The sequence below is a fragment of the Ovis aries genome, chromosome 5 (assembly GCF_016772045.2).
Source record: "Ovis aries strain OAR_USU_Benz2616 breed Rambouillet chromosome 5, ARS-UI_Ramb_v3.0, whole genome shotgun sequence".
Classification (NCBI taxonomy): Eukaryota; Metazoa; Chordata; class Mammalia; order Artiodactyla; family Bovidae; genus Ovis; species Ovis aries.
In genome coordinates this window covers 76,152,378-76,167,164 of record NC_056058.1, presented here as the reverse complement: position 1 = coordinate 76,167,164, position 14,787 = coordinate 76,152,378, and positions in this window count along the sequence as shown.

Sequence of the window (14,787 nt, the reverse complement as noted above, 5' to 3'; positions counted from 1 at the left end):
ACAGAGAGCAACACAGAGAGAAAAAGGTCCACTAATCTGTATCAGGTAACCCTCAAATATCTGGCAGGTGATGATCAAGGAATCCTTGATCCTTGTGTGCATTCGAGGAAAGTAACTGAGGCTGGGGAAATAATAGCCTAAAAGAATTAGAAGGAACAATATCCAGTGCTCAGACAAGAACAGAAAAGTACCACTTCCCAAGGGGCAAACTGTAAAAACCTTGAAATTCACAAAGAATTAGGTCAAGTACCTCCAAGTGTTTGCTTCTATAGCGGAGAATAATTAGCTCTAGGCTAACAAGACTATAGCCTTGTTAGTCTGCTTAACAAATCTTAAAAACAAGACTTGGAAGGATCAAGCTATTACTGAGTAACTCAGTTATATTCAGAACAAACCTAAAAATATTTATAGGAATACAAAAAGAAAAAAAAAAACATATTCGGCACTAAACATGGTAAAATTCAAAATGTTTGACATGTAATAAAAAAAGTAACAGATATGAAAAGAAGCAGAAAATGTGAGCCATAAGGAGAAAAATCATTCAACTGAAACAGATACAGAACTCACACAGATGTTAGAATTAGCAGATAAGGATATTAAAAGAGTAACACAGTATATACTCTGTGTTCAAAAAGTCAAGTAAAGACAATGAAAGATACAGAATAGACCTACAGCAAAATTCTAAGCTGAAAACAACAATGTGTGAGATCAAAAGTACACTGAGTGGTTTTGACAGCAAATTGGATGCTAGAGAAGAAAATGATTTATGAACTTGAAAACAGAATAATAAAGTTATATAAAACTAAACAGAGTAAAAAGGCATGTCTGACTCTGTGACCTCATTGACTGTAGCCAGCCAGGCTCCTCTGTCCATGGAATTCTCCAGCAAGAATAATGGATGGGATAGCCATTCCCTTCTCCAGGGGATCTTCCTGACCCAGGGATTGAACTCGTGTCTCCTGCCTTGCAGGTGGATTCTTTACTACTGAGCCACCAGGGAAGCCCCATAATTTTAAAGGTGAACTAAAACCAATGAATTATAAAACAACTTCAACTGGACTAAATACATGTAATTAAAAAACACAAGTCCATGAAAGGAGAAAGTGCAGAAATATATTTGAAGAAATAATTACTAAAATTTCAAAATTTGATAAAAATTATGATCCCACAGACCCAAGAAACTCAACAAACTCCAAACACAAAAAACAGAAATAAAATTACATCAAAGTAAGTTATAATAAAATTTCTAACACTCAGTGATAAAGAGAACCCTTAAATCCAGCAAAGAAACACACATACACACACACATTACCTACAGAGGAACAAAAATAAAGTGGACAGAAAATTTCTTTTTGGAAAAAAAAATGCAAGCAAGAAGATAGTGGAACAGTATATTGAAAGTACTGAAAAACAAATACCAAGCTTGAATTCTATACCCAACAAATACACTTTTATAAAGATAAAATAAGGAGTCTTATGCATATGAATGTACTGAAATAATTAGTCACCAGCAGACCCACATTATGAGAAATGCTAAAGAAAGTCCTCAGGAAAAAGGGAAATAAAGCCAGATGAAAATATGGATCTACATAGAGGAATGAAGATCATTTGAAATGTACTATGCAATAAACTTCACAATTCTTTTACAGATGAGGAAACTAAAGTTTAGAAAAGTTCAGTGATCAGTAGTAACCAACAGCACCACTATTAGAACTCACAAAACTTTTCCAAGACACACAGTGCATCAATGGGTTATGTTAAGCATGTGCCAGTTTGCTCTCCTTTTAAGTAGAGAAATTGCTCTTTGCTGTTATCCTCTAAATGATCATTACTGGGAGCCAATCCCAGTGGGTAAGATGATTCAGAAATCATGTATTTATTTATTTTTTCACTTATTAATCTCTTCATTCTTTGAAGTGTGCCCAATTAGTAACTATTTTATTTACTTGTCTATAACTAAGCATTAATATAAGAAGTAGTGCATATCTCATAAAAGTAAAGTTCCATTTTGTAGCGCCACCATGTCTGGCACTATGGGGAATACATATATACCAGTCATCAAATAGGAAAACAACAGAATGGGAAAAATTAGTGATCTCTTCAAGAAACTTAGACATACCAAGGGAACATTTCATGCAAAGATGGGCTTAATAAAGGATAGAAATGGTATGGATCTAACAGAAGAAGAAGATATTAAGAAGAGGTAGTAAGAATACACAGAAGAACAGTACAAAAAAGATCTTCACGAATCAGATAATCACGATGGTGTGTCACTCACCTAGAGCCAGACATCCTGCAATGTGAAGTCAAGTCAAGTGGGCCTTAGGAAGTATCACTACGAACAAAATTAGTGGAGGTGATGGAATTGCAGTTGAGCTATTTCAAATCCTATACAATGATGCTGTGAAAGTGCTGCACTCAATATGTCAGCAAATTTGGAAAACTCAGCAGTGGCCACAGGACTGGAAAAGGTCAGTTTTCATTCCAATCCCAAAGAAAGGCAATGCCAAAGAATGCTCAAACTACCACACAATTGTGCTCATCTCACACGCTATCAAAGTGATGCTCAAAATTCTCCAAGCCAGGCTTCAGCAGGACATGAACTGTGAACTTCCAGATGTTCAAGCTGGTTTTAGAAAAGGCAGAGGAACCAGAGATCAAAGTGCCAACATCCTCTGGATCATTGAAAAAGCAAGAGAGTTCCAGAAAAACATCTATTTCTGCTTTATTGACTATGCCAAAGCCTTTGACTGTGTGGATCACAATAAACTGTGGAAAATTCTGAACGAGATGGGAATACCAGACCACCTGACCTGCCTCTTGAGAAACCTGTATGCAGGTCAGGAAGCAACAGTTAGAGCTGGACATGGAACAGACTGGTTCCAAATAGGAAAAGGAGTATGCCAAGGCTGTATATTGTCACCCTGCTTATTTAACTTATATGCAGAGCACATCATGAGAAACGCTGGGCTGGACGAAACACAAGCTGGAATCAAGATCGCCAGGAGAAATATCAATAACCTCAGATATGCCGATGACACCACCCTTATGGCAGAAAGTGAAGAGGAACTAAAAAGCCTCTTGATGAAAGTGAAAGAGGTGAATGAAAAGTTGGCTTAAAGCTCAACATTCAGAAAACTAAGACTGGCATTTGGTCCCATCACTTCATGGTAAATAGATGGGAAACAGTGGAACAGTGGCTGACTTTATTTTCGGGGGCTCCAAAATCACTGCAGATGGTGATTGTAGTTATGAAACTAAAAGACGCTTACTCTTTGGAAGGAAAGTTATGACCAACCTAGACAGCATATTAAAAAGCAGAGACATTACTTTGTCAACAAAGGTCCATCTGGTCAAGCTATGGCTTTTCCAGTAGTTATGTATGGATGTGAGAGTTGGACTATAAAGAAAGCTGAGCATGGGAGAATTGATGTTTTTGAATTGCGGTTTTGAAGAAGACTCTTGACAGTCCCTTGGACTGCAAGGAGATCCAACCAGTCCATTCTAAAGGAGATCAGTCCTGGGTGTTCATTGGAAGGACTGATGTTGAAGCTGAAACTCCAATACTTTGGCCACCTGATATGAAGAGCTGACTCATTTGAAAAGACCCTGATGCTGGGAAAGATTGAGGGCAGGAGAAGAAGGGGACAACAGAGGATGAGATGGTTGGATGGCATCACTGACTCAATGGACATGCGTTTGAGTGAACTCTGGCAGTTGGTGACGGACAGGGAGGCCTGGCGTGCTGCAGTTCATGGGGTCGCGAAGAGTCGGACATGACTGAACTGAACTGAAATATATTTGAACTTCTCTATTAGATTGAACTACATGAAGACAGCACAATAAATATTCACCTTTTTATTACTAGGTCATTTTCTGGAACATGGCTGTTATTCTGTAAATATTCACTGATCAAATTAATAAATGAAATTAGTAGGATGTAATTGCTAGAAACATAGTTAACTACCCTTCTTGACAGATTCCATAGTCAATTTAATGAATGCTCAAATTTGTCTTAATTCTTCCTTAATTTCTTCTCTCCTACCTTCCTTCCATTTTCTTTTTTTCCTTCTGAATTGAGAAAAATTAAGATATGAAAGCTCTCAAATTCTTTTTTCTGAACCCTAGGTAGTAAACTTTTCTTTTGCTCTCTTAGTTGAATAAGAAATGTGCTAGTCAACTGACCTGAATATGATGGTTCACTTGAGGTTTTAACAATGATAGTAAATTAATGAATTGCTCTTCAAAATTGTAAAAGCAAACAAACAAACTTTGACTCTTGGATTAATTTAAATAAATGTACAGGTGATTTTCATTACTTACAGTAGAACTACTGACATTTAAAAATTTTTCCAAGCTCCTTCTGAACATGATGATGCTATCTCGTAAAAAAAAAAAAAAAAGTGGACACTTTAAAGGTAGATAATTAAGGGACATAAATACAAGTTACTTTTCATTATGGTTTTAATGTTAGTCTAAAACATTCCCTCAGCAGAGCTTTTGAACAGTTCTGAAGAAGGAAACACATCATCACTATATTGTTTTTCCCAGTATATAGGGTATAAAATATTAGCATTAGAATATTTGGATATGCTTCTTAACATGTAGAATCTAGTGCTTTTTCTTTTTCCCATTTCTCCCTGCTCCCAAATGAATCAAAAACTCTGTGGTTGGGGATTGAGAACTTGTTTTAATCAAGTTCTTTGAGGGTGTTTTATATGTTTCAAGACTCAAGAAACCATGAGTAACTACCTAATACTTATGTAATGGGGTGGATTCCTTTCATTGTAAGCAACAGAAAACCCAGTATCTATATTGGCTCATATAATTGAAAAGTTCAAAGTTCAGGCTGGGGGTGGTGCAGGATGAAGTGATGGAGGGGCTCAAGTATATCCTGGTTTCTGCCTTTCTAGCTCAGTTCTCCTAATACTGAACTTGTGCTCTTTTCAATCTGGCTCTTGCCCTGTGATGGCAAATTGGATGAATCTTCTTAAGTCTGATCATATTCTGACCAAGAGGAGTGGTTAAAAAAATCCACATGCTCATTTACTCTCATCAGTTCTAATCTAGTCACAGGAGTTAGTGGATTTTGATGCTGAACATGGTAAGGCCTGAATCACCTGTCCATCTCTCCAGGGATCAAACCTGTGTTTCCTGCATTGCAGGCAGATTCTTTACACTTTTTGTCTTAGTACACACACCCCGATACACAAGACAAAAAGACACTGCAGATTCCTAGGACAATAAATGTATAGCGTTCCATGGTAAACTCTTCATCTTGAGTAAGGATTGAGTCCACATTTCATACCATATCCTATTTAGGAGGTCACAAATGATTTCAGTATTACCTTGAGAATTTGCCTGGGCTATGGAGCAATGCCAGCATTCCAATTTGTACTTACGACCTTTTCTTTTAGAAGAAAATAAGTTAATCAGAATAAAGACTATTGGGAGAATTTCACTGAACTCTGAAGTTTAAAAAAATTGAAAAGGGAGTTAAGGGAAAAAAAATTGATAACCGGAAAAGAATGAAAGAAAAAACAGAAAATAGAAATCTAATATAGTGGAAAAGAGGAGATACATCACCATCATAATTTCTTCTCCACAATCTAACTGCAATTCCCAACTGTTTTCCCTGCCAATATCAATACAATGCTTCCTTTGAAGCTGAAAAATTATTTTGTAAACTAAACCAAAGCAATAATAGACCATTTTGAGAAAGGAGAACCATGGAATCAGTCTACCTAATCTCAGTTGTTCCACTTACCAGATCACTTTGGTTTCTTTAGCTGGCCTCCAAGAGACCTCTGATCTAAACTTTCTCTGTGTTCAAATATTTTGTGGCCACTATCCTTTTGAACTTATGTCCATCTTTTCTCATTTAAAAAGCATATACTTTGTGAATTATATTTAACTTGTTCAAACTGTATTCCATGACCAATCTAAAGCATTAAGTTGGAAAACAAGCAAAATACAAAAATAATGGGGCTAATTTTAATAGCTCATACATGTTCATCAATTTAATAATTTTGAATCATGCAAATAAGTAATAGTTTATTACTGAAATGCATTTATTCTTCACAGAAAGACTTCTGAGGATTTTATGAAGTTTTGGAGTGTCATTAACATAACCCATGTTACTTTCATTCAAGATACAGTGGCCTACATTCTGAAGTTTTAGAAATGAGTAAGGTCTCGGAATCCAATCTCTGGGAGTTCTGCTTGATTGATGTGATAGATAAAAAACCAAATAGGATAGTAACAGTCATGGTAGAGGTCATGTAGTGGGAGCTCCAGGAGTATGGCAATAGGACCATTACGTTCTGATAGGGTTCAGGAACTGCTAAGAAAGCTCCCATTAATATGAACAAAAAAGGAAACTAGAAATTCAATTGTTATGACAGAGGAAAAGGCATTTAACTCAAAGAGAACAGCATGTGCAAAAGCCTGGAGGGATGAGAACCCATGGCACATTCAAGAACATATAAAGGTCTCTGTATGTTTTTAGCCATTCTAACTTCACAGGAGAAGGTAAGCAGTGGCCACATTATAAATGACCTTGATTATCATGTTGGGTTTTCCTGATATGAAGATGGAGATCCAGAAGGAATTTAATGAGGGTAATCACAGCATTGTTGAGCATTTCTTATGTATGAGGCATTGTTCTAAGTGTTATTTAATCCTCACAACTTTTTAAAGAGGAAAACTGAGACACAAAGACTAATACTATCTCACAATTCTCAGCCAGAAAGAGCTATGCTCGATATTTAGACCCATTATGTGACTCCAGGAGAATGAAACTATGTTATCCCAATACACTTACAAAGGAATGATTACATTTTAGGTGGATATTATTATAGAGGATTGTGAGAGATATACTGAGGTAGATGGCAAGACCGAAGACAAAAAAATATTTCAAGAATAGAGATTGGAGATAATAAGGAATTAAGCAGAGGGAGCTGCTTGCAGTGAGTATAGAGCAATATGAATGCATTTTGTAAATACAGAAGCAAGAGAATTTGGAGGAAAGATTCTAGCATGACTCCCAGGGTTATATTTTCATCAAGCAGGTGGGAATGTCCATGAACTATAGGCATTCCATTTACCAAAAGTAAAATTCAGAAAACACAGAAAGAAGAACAATGATTGAACTGGAGAAGTTTAGGAGTTTAATTTTTGAAATAATGAATTTAAATCATCTGTGGATGTCCAGGAAGTTAGGCTACCAATGGTTTTAACAACAGTTTCAACTTCACTAAGTGATGACTTATTACACCAAGAATGAGTGATAATCTGCTCTCTTTCCAATTCAAGTTGTAACCAAAATCAATCTATTATGACCCTTCCGCTAAGTCCCCATTCCTGCATTCTTTTCAACTTGCCTTATCACAAAAAGATGGATCTTCTCACTTCTTCTCTTGAAGGAAGCATGAATCATACTCAGTGCTAGAAACATAGCATCTGAGTCTTAAAAATGCTAGGTACCATATCTCCTCTCACATCTATAATTCAGTGACTTGCTATCACTTGAAAAATATTTATAAATAAGAGAAGATTTCCTCCTGGTCCTTTTAGTTTGAAATTTCAGTTTATTTAAAGAGGTTTTATGTGGGTACTCACTACATTTCAAAAACCAGATAATAACAATACATAATTTTTTTTAATATATAATTTTGGTCCCTCCCTAAGGAAACACACACACACACACACACACACACACACACACACACACACACACACACCTTAAACATTGCCTCAGCATTAAATGGGAGAAGGCACTAGCAACCCACTCCAGTACTCTTGCCTGGAAAATCCCAGGGACAGAGGAGCCTGGTAGGCTACAGTCCATGGGGTCTCTAAGAGTCGGACATGACTGAGCAACTTCACTTTCACTTTTCACTTTCATGCATTGGAGAAGGAAATGGCAACCCACTCCAGTGTTCTTGCCTGGAGAATCCCAGGGACGAGGGAGCCAGGTGGGCTGCCACCTATGGGGTTGCACAGGGTCAGACACAACTGATGCTACTTAGCAGCAGCAGCAGCAACGTTAAATGAAGTAATCACTGTTAATTTACCTTTAACCTTAGAAATCTTTTAGGTTTACTGGGAACTCCTAGTGGCAGTTACAATTTTCTTTGCTATGATACCTGTCCTTATGTAGCTCTTTTTCAGCATATTTCTAAGACACAAATATGATCAACCTTTCTCTATTATGTAATGGTCTTTGATTATGCCATATTGCTATTAAAGTTCAAAATTCCTAAGCAGGGCACCAAAGTCCTTCATAAATTGACCCTCAGTGCCTCTCTATTTCTACCTCCAGCTACTCTCCCAAATACACTGCACGATACTGCCTCATATGTACCAGACTCTTATCTCATGCACTGGCTTCTGCTTAAGTTACATCCTCTGTTGGAATTTCTTGCTCTGGCAATGCACCAATGATTAGCCCACTGGAATTTCATATTTTGCTAACAAAAATCCAGTTTAAATGTTGAAACTTTCTCTGTGAAGTTTCCTCAGTTCCTTTTAGCAGAATTAACTGCCCCCTCTTACATTCCAATGTCACTTTGTATATATCTATCTGATAACCCTTCTCACATTGTATTGTAACTTAAACTAGGTAATTTGTATTCTCAGAATGTGTCTGGGAATTCTTTTTGAAAACATTTATGTTTTCCTTCTAATAATAATCTAAAAAAATAAATGTAAGCATTTCAAAATCTTCAGGTTGAATATTTATAACTAAGTACCAGGGTACTATTTAAATGCTGAAGTTTGCATTTACATTCTGAATCATGTTCAAGACATCATATGATTTTTATTGTTGTGTGCTAACAAGAACACAGGCAGACAATGTAAAAATGATTTCTCCCAACCGAAGGCCTATATCAACATTGCCATACAAAGAGTTCAGCAATTTAAAGGAAACAAAGGTAATAAGAGGGCTTCCCTGGTGGCTCAGATGGTAAAGAGTCTGCCTACAATGTGGGAGACTCAGGTTTGATTCCTGGCTGGGGAAGATCCCCTGGAGAAGGAAATGGAAATCCACTCCAGTGTTCTTGCCTGGAAAATCCCATGGATGGAGAAGACTGGCAGACTGCAGTCCATGGGGTCGCAGAGTAGGACACAACTGAGCGACTAACGCTTTCAAGGTAATAGGAGAATAGTGTCATTTACAGTTTTGTTTGCCTTATAATTGTCCAAATGTTAAATACTATTTGTTCATTTAGGTTTTACTTTTGTACATATTGAATTAACCTTATAAAAAAATTAATAGATGCCATATCTTTTATTTTTCTTTTTAATTTAAAATTGAATTTTTATTACTCAAGTTTGAGAAACAATATTAAAGTTTTTATGGTTTGCTTTTCCACTATAATGGGAAAAGCAATATGGATGAAAATTCATTGTGTTTATCAAAGTATTCCACAAATAAGGCAAGCCCTGGAAAAGAATAAAGAGTAAAGTACTATAATATGAACATTTTTAAAAAACTGTAGTAAAAAAAACATATGACATAAAATGTACCATTTCCACTTGTAACTATATAGTTGAACTGTGTCAAATACATTCACACTGCTGTGCAACAGAGCTCTGTAACTTTTTCATCCTTCAAAACTGAAACTCTATGCCCAGAGAACAGTTAACACCTCCTTTCCCTCTCCCCTCAGTCCCTAGGAATCATCATTTTACTTTGCATTCCTATGAAGTTAATAACTTTAGACACCTCATATAAGTATACTCATAGACTATTTCTCATTTTCTGCCTGGCTTATTTCACTTAGCAAAATGTCTTCAAGAGCCATTCATGTAGTAGAATATGGCACGATTTCTTTTAAGACTGAATGATATTCCATCATGTGGCTATGTCCTATTTTGTTTATCCATTCAGCCATGGTAGACATCTAAGTTGCTCCCATTTCTTGCTTGTGAATAATATTGTTATGAACATGAGTGTGCAAATATCTCTTTGAGAACCTGCTTTCAGTTCTTAATGCTAACATTTTATAATAAGAGATAAGTAAAAAACACCTCCATTTGCTGAGGGTCAAAAGGCCACTCCTTCTGACCTTTGGAGTTCAAGGTATGCTCATACTTGGAGGTACTACCTGACATTATATTGAAAATTTTAACCACCATCCATGTTACACATTAAAATGGCTTTAAATTGGTGAAAAAATACTGTTTATAACTTTGTTTTGGAAATTATTTGGCTATATGTCACTAAATTTATGATTGGCAGTGATTCCTCAACACTCATTGCACATACCCAGGAATGCTTATAAAACAAGGCTACCTAACATGGAAGCTGTTTTGAAGTGTTATGAAATTTTGATGATACTAATTTAATAATATTATTATTTTTTTAATGAAGTGTAGTTGACTTGCAACTTTAGTTTGAGGCCTACAACACAGTGACTCAATATTCTTATAGATTACTTTCTATACAAAGTTATTTTTAAAATATTGACTTTATTCCCTGTGCTATACATTATATTCTTGTGACATTATTTTGTAACTAGTCGTTAGCACCTATTAAACTTAACCATTAATGGGACTGACATACTATGTTATGGACCCTTAATTAAATATGCATTGATTTCCAATTCAGGTTTTGGAGTTTCTTTCCAAAATTTCAAACAATACATTCTATTCACGTTGCAAATATTTTTAAGTCTTTGAAAATGTCAAAGTCTAGACACAACCAGTACTTAACAGATAAAACATACCTGAGGACCAATATCCCACCTCTGCTGCTGCTACTGCTGCTAAGTCACTTCAGTTGTGTCCAACTCTGTACGACCCCATAGACTGCAGCCCACCAGGCTCCTCCATCCCTGGGATTCTCCAGGCAAGAACACTGGAGTGGGTTGCCATTTCCTTCTCCAGTGCATGAAAGTGAAAAGTGCAAGTGAAGTTGCTCGGTCATGTCCGACTCTTCGCGACCCCATGGACTGTAGCCTACCAGGCTCCTTTGTCCATGGGATTTTCTAGGCAAGAGTACTAGAGTGGGTTGCCATTGTCTTCTCCATCCCACTTCTAAAACTAGGTAAAAAGTAAGGCTCTCGGTTTTATATGGGATATGAGAAAAAATCAATGGATTTAAAGGTGGTCTTTCCTGAGGGTTGTGTGTCCATAATGGTACCCTGAAGAATAGAAATATTTTAAAAATTTTTTATTTTGTACTGGCGTACAGATGATTAACAATGTTCTGACAGTTCTGGGTGGACAGCAAAGGGACACAGCCATACATATAATGTTACATGGTAGCCCGAGTGGGAGGGCAGTTTGTGGGAGAATGGATAGGTGTATAGAAAATATTTTAAATTAAAATATATGTTGGGGTCAAGAAAATGAATTGAAAGACTACCTGTTTTATTAAATTGAGACCATTCATCAGTTAGAATCAGAGTGCAGAAAAGACAAGGTTCATGGTTCCACCAGCTAAAGACTTGAAGAAAGCCATTCTATTTGAGAGTAGTTTCACAAGATTTCACAGGGATCCCTCCTGCCCTTAATTTATCTGCTCTCTAAGTTCCAGATTTCACAACTCATTCTTCAGTGACAGAGGATGGAATCTTTATCTCAAAACAAGAGAAAAACAGAAATATTGGTCTATGAAATTTCAATTAACTACATGTCTTCAGAAGGCATTTAACTTTTGAAACACCCTGGCTTACGTAGATACTTGTTTAAGGTGTCATAAAAACATGACCTGATCTTTGTATCCTGAAAGATTGGCTGTCCAGTAATTAGTGCCATAACTGCTACTTGCAACTGTTCTCAACAGAAAATTGTGAGCCTTGTGTGTATACTAAACTCACTTTCATTAGGAATCCTTTAAAAACATACGGCAAAAAACCACACCAAAATATTAATTTGCACTCAAACACTCAATGCCACAAGACACACCAATTATCTCTCTCTGTTTAAGCCAGAAGACTTTTCCAGGCTTTAAACTAGTCTCTGAAGAGATTTAATTCAATATTACTTACCCAAAAGCAGTCAGCATGCTCATTTTTTGACCTTCAGGTCAATGAGAGTGACCCAACTGAGACCCAATCAAATCTGAATATGTACCCCCCTAAAGAACTATTCACAAGGTTAATTGTATCTTGCTTCTATTTGCTGAATAAGGAATCAATTAAAGAGAAAAGCAAAAGAAGCCATAAATGGCTGCACAAACCATACAGAAATGAACCATATAGAGACACAAGCTCCCCTTTGCTTCTGTTCTTCATAGATTTCTAAAAAGAAGGAAATGAAACAATAACAGAGGCATTCTTGTGCCTCCTATCATTGTAATCATTGCAATAGGTATTTTACTTTTGCATAAAATTGTGTTATTTCAAAATCCACAGAGGCCAAAAAGATACCTAAGACTATTTAGTTATTGGTGACATGGTAAAGTCCTTTGGACTAGAATGCCATCATGGTGTTTTAAGTCACTGATTTGTAAGGAAACAACACTAACAGGTTTGGCTGTAACAACCCGGGGTAGGGGTGGGAAGAGAACATATTGTTATGTATTAACTTTCGTATAGAGAATGCATTGCTATATATTAACCTTCAAGGTTTATGTGTGGGCACTGAATATAAATAAATATATATATGTCAAAAGAGTACCACTTATAAAGGAAGATATTAGGAGAAAGAAAAAACGTTTTCTACAGAAAATACAAAAAGGACCAGAGCACCTAAGTCCTTGACATTATGCTCAATTATATAATATCAAAGTGTGGAAAAAGGGAATATAGTCTTTAAAACCTTAAAGTAATAGCCGCCATTTGAGGGCTTACTATTGCCAAATAATAACTAAGAGTTTCACAAGCATCTTTTCCTTCCTCATCACAAGCCATGAGACTTGGAGAACTTAGCTTCCTCACTCAGTGTCACAAAACAAAGAAAATGAAGAGCTTGAATCTGAAACATTGCAGCCAACTCTTTATATTTAACTGCATCTTCTGTCCATCTATTATCAAAGACAACAACATGTAGACATAACAGTAATCCACCATACAAACAATGAGTATGAAAGCTCATAATAACCTGATCTCTGGCATGGAACAGGCAGTTACTGAGGCTTCAGTAGACAGTGAGTGTGGACTCTTTAGAAACAGGGTACAATAAGCCTCAGCCATTGGCTAAGGCCTTAGTCAACTAAGGCCTCTAGGAGCTTACAACTGGAGCCAAGTTCGTCTAGGCAGTTGATATGTCTTAATTATCCAGAGTTTCCAGTATTAGCAGTTCCTTGGCCTACTTTGGACAAAGCAAATGTGACATTTCACCAAACTGCCTGGGAAGAGATAAGGTTTTGGCATAAATCTCTGTTTCCTACATACGGCTACAATAATGAAGTGGAATTTGACTTTCATCTCTCAGCTGTACCAATAATGGCACTTTAAGGTCAAAAATATATTTACTCACTCTATTATGAAGACTTCTCTTCCCCTCTATTTATCAATCCATCTCTGTTTTCATTAGTCAGTTCTTTATGAAGCTGAGCTCTGTACTGAGGCCCTAAACTTGAGTGTGATTTGTGTGTGCATGTTGGCAGAATACCAATAAATGCAAGCATGTTAGTTGTAATCCTCGTTCTGATCATCTCCTCATTTTTAAGCCAAGAATTCTCCCTAAACTCTTCTTCTTGCTGGGGTTAGATATCTGCTTCCTTGTAAAGTGCAAATGCCATGTTCAAGTCAATCTTTCCCTTAGAAAGACTTGGAGCTATTTATTCATTTCTTCCAACATTAGACTCTCCTTTCCCCCCTACTCACCTTCCCTCCACAAATCCCATTGTGTCTGGATTAAATGAGGCCAGAACATCTGATCTTCTGTCCTGTGGCACCGCTGATGGAGTTTGTGGGCTTTACCCATTTAGCAACTACTACTCACAAGGATATTAAGTTTAACATTTGAATCAGGATTAGCTATCAACAGAAGGCAACCAGGCCTTGGGAAGGGGACTGGCTTTTCAGGATAATTCTTCCCTCAGAAATGTGTGGCAAAAACACACTGATGGAAAGAAACAAAGAGGCGCAAAGCATGTTATACTTGGTAAACAATAGTTGTATGCTGTGATCAATGACTTATTATGGGAAGCAAAGACCAAAAGGTACATTTTATGTGTTGGAGACTAAAGCAGGTACACATCTGTCTGTCATTAATTCACAGTCTCTTAAACTCCGAGTAATCAACTAAAACTGCAGCACTTCTTTGATGGCATAACTTGACTCTTTTAGGCTTTTTGCTTTCTTAAATCTCACAGGTAAAGACATAATGGGATCCAGAAAAGAAATAAGTATGCTTTCTTAAAATTTTCAAAGTAGAAATGTAGATTAAACTTACTGAAGGACTTAGTCCAGTAAGGTCCCCTCAAATGTGATGAATGTCCAAATGGTGTGGGTATCCATACATCTTGTGATGATCTACTGCTGAGACCAGCAAGGAGGAGAAGATGCCTATAGGAACCTTTCAATGTGCTTGCTCTCCCTGGTACAGGGAACACTTATCATCATATAGCTGTTTTTATTAAGTACCAATTATTCAAAACTGTATTCGAGGCCAAGAAGAAAGTCCATGACCCATGTCTTCTTGATTACCAGGCTCTTCAAAAAGGTCCCTCATTTGTTGTCCCTTCTATAAAAATGTATTCCCAGGAAGTAGTTAGCAGCAAGCAGCTGTTTAATAATGATCCTTGGGTTGGGAAGATCCCCTGCAGGAGGGCATGGCAACCCACTCCACTCTTCTTGGCCTGGAGGATCCCCATGGACAGAGGAGCCT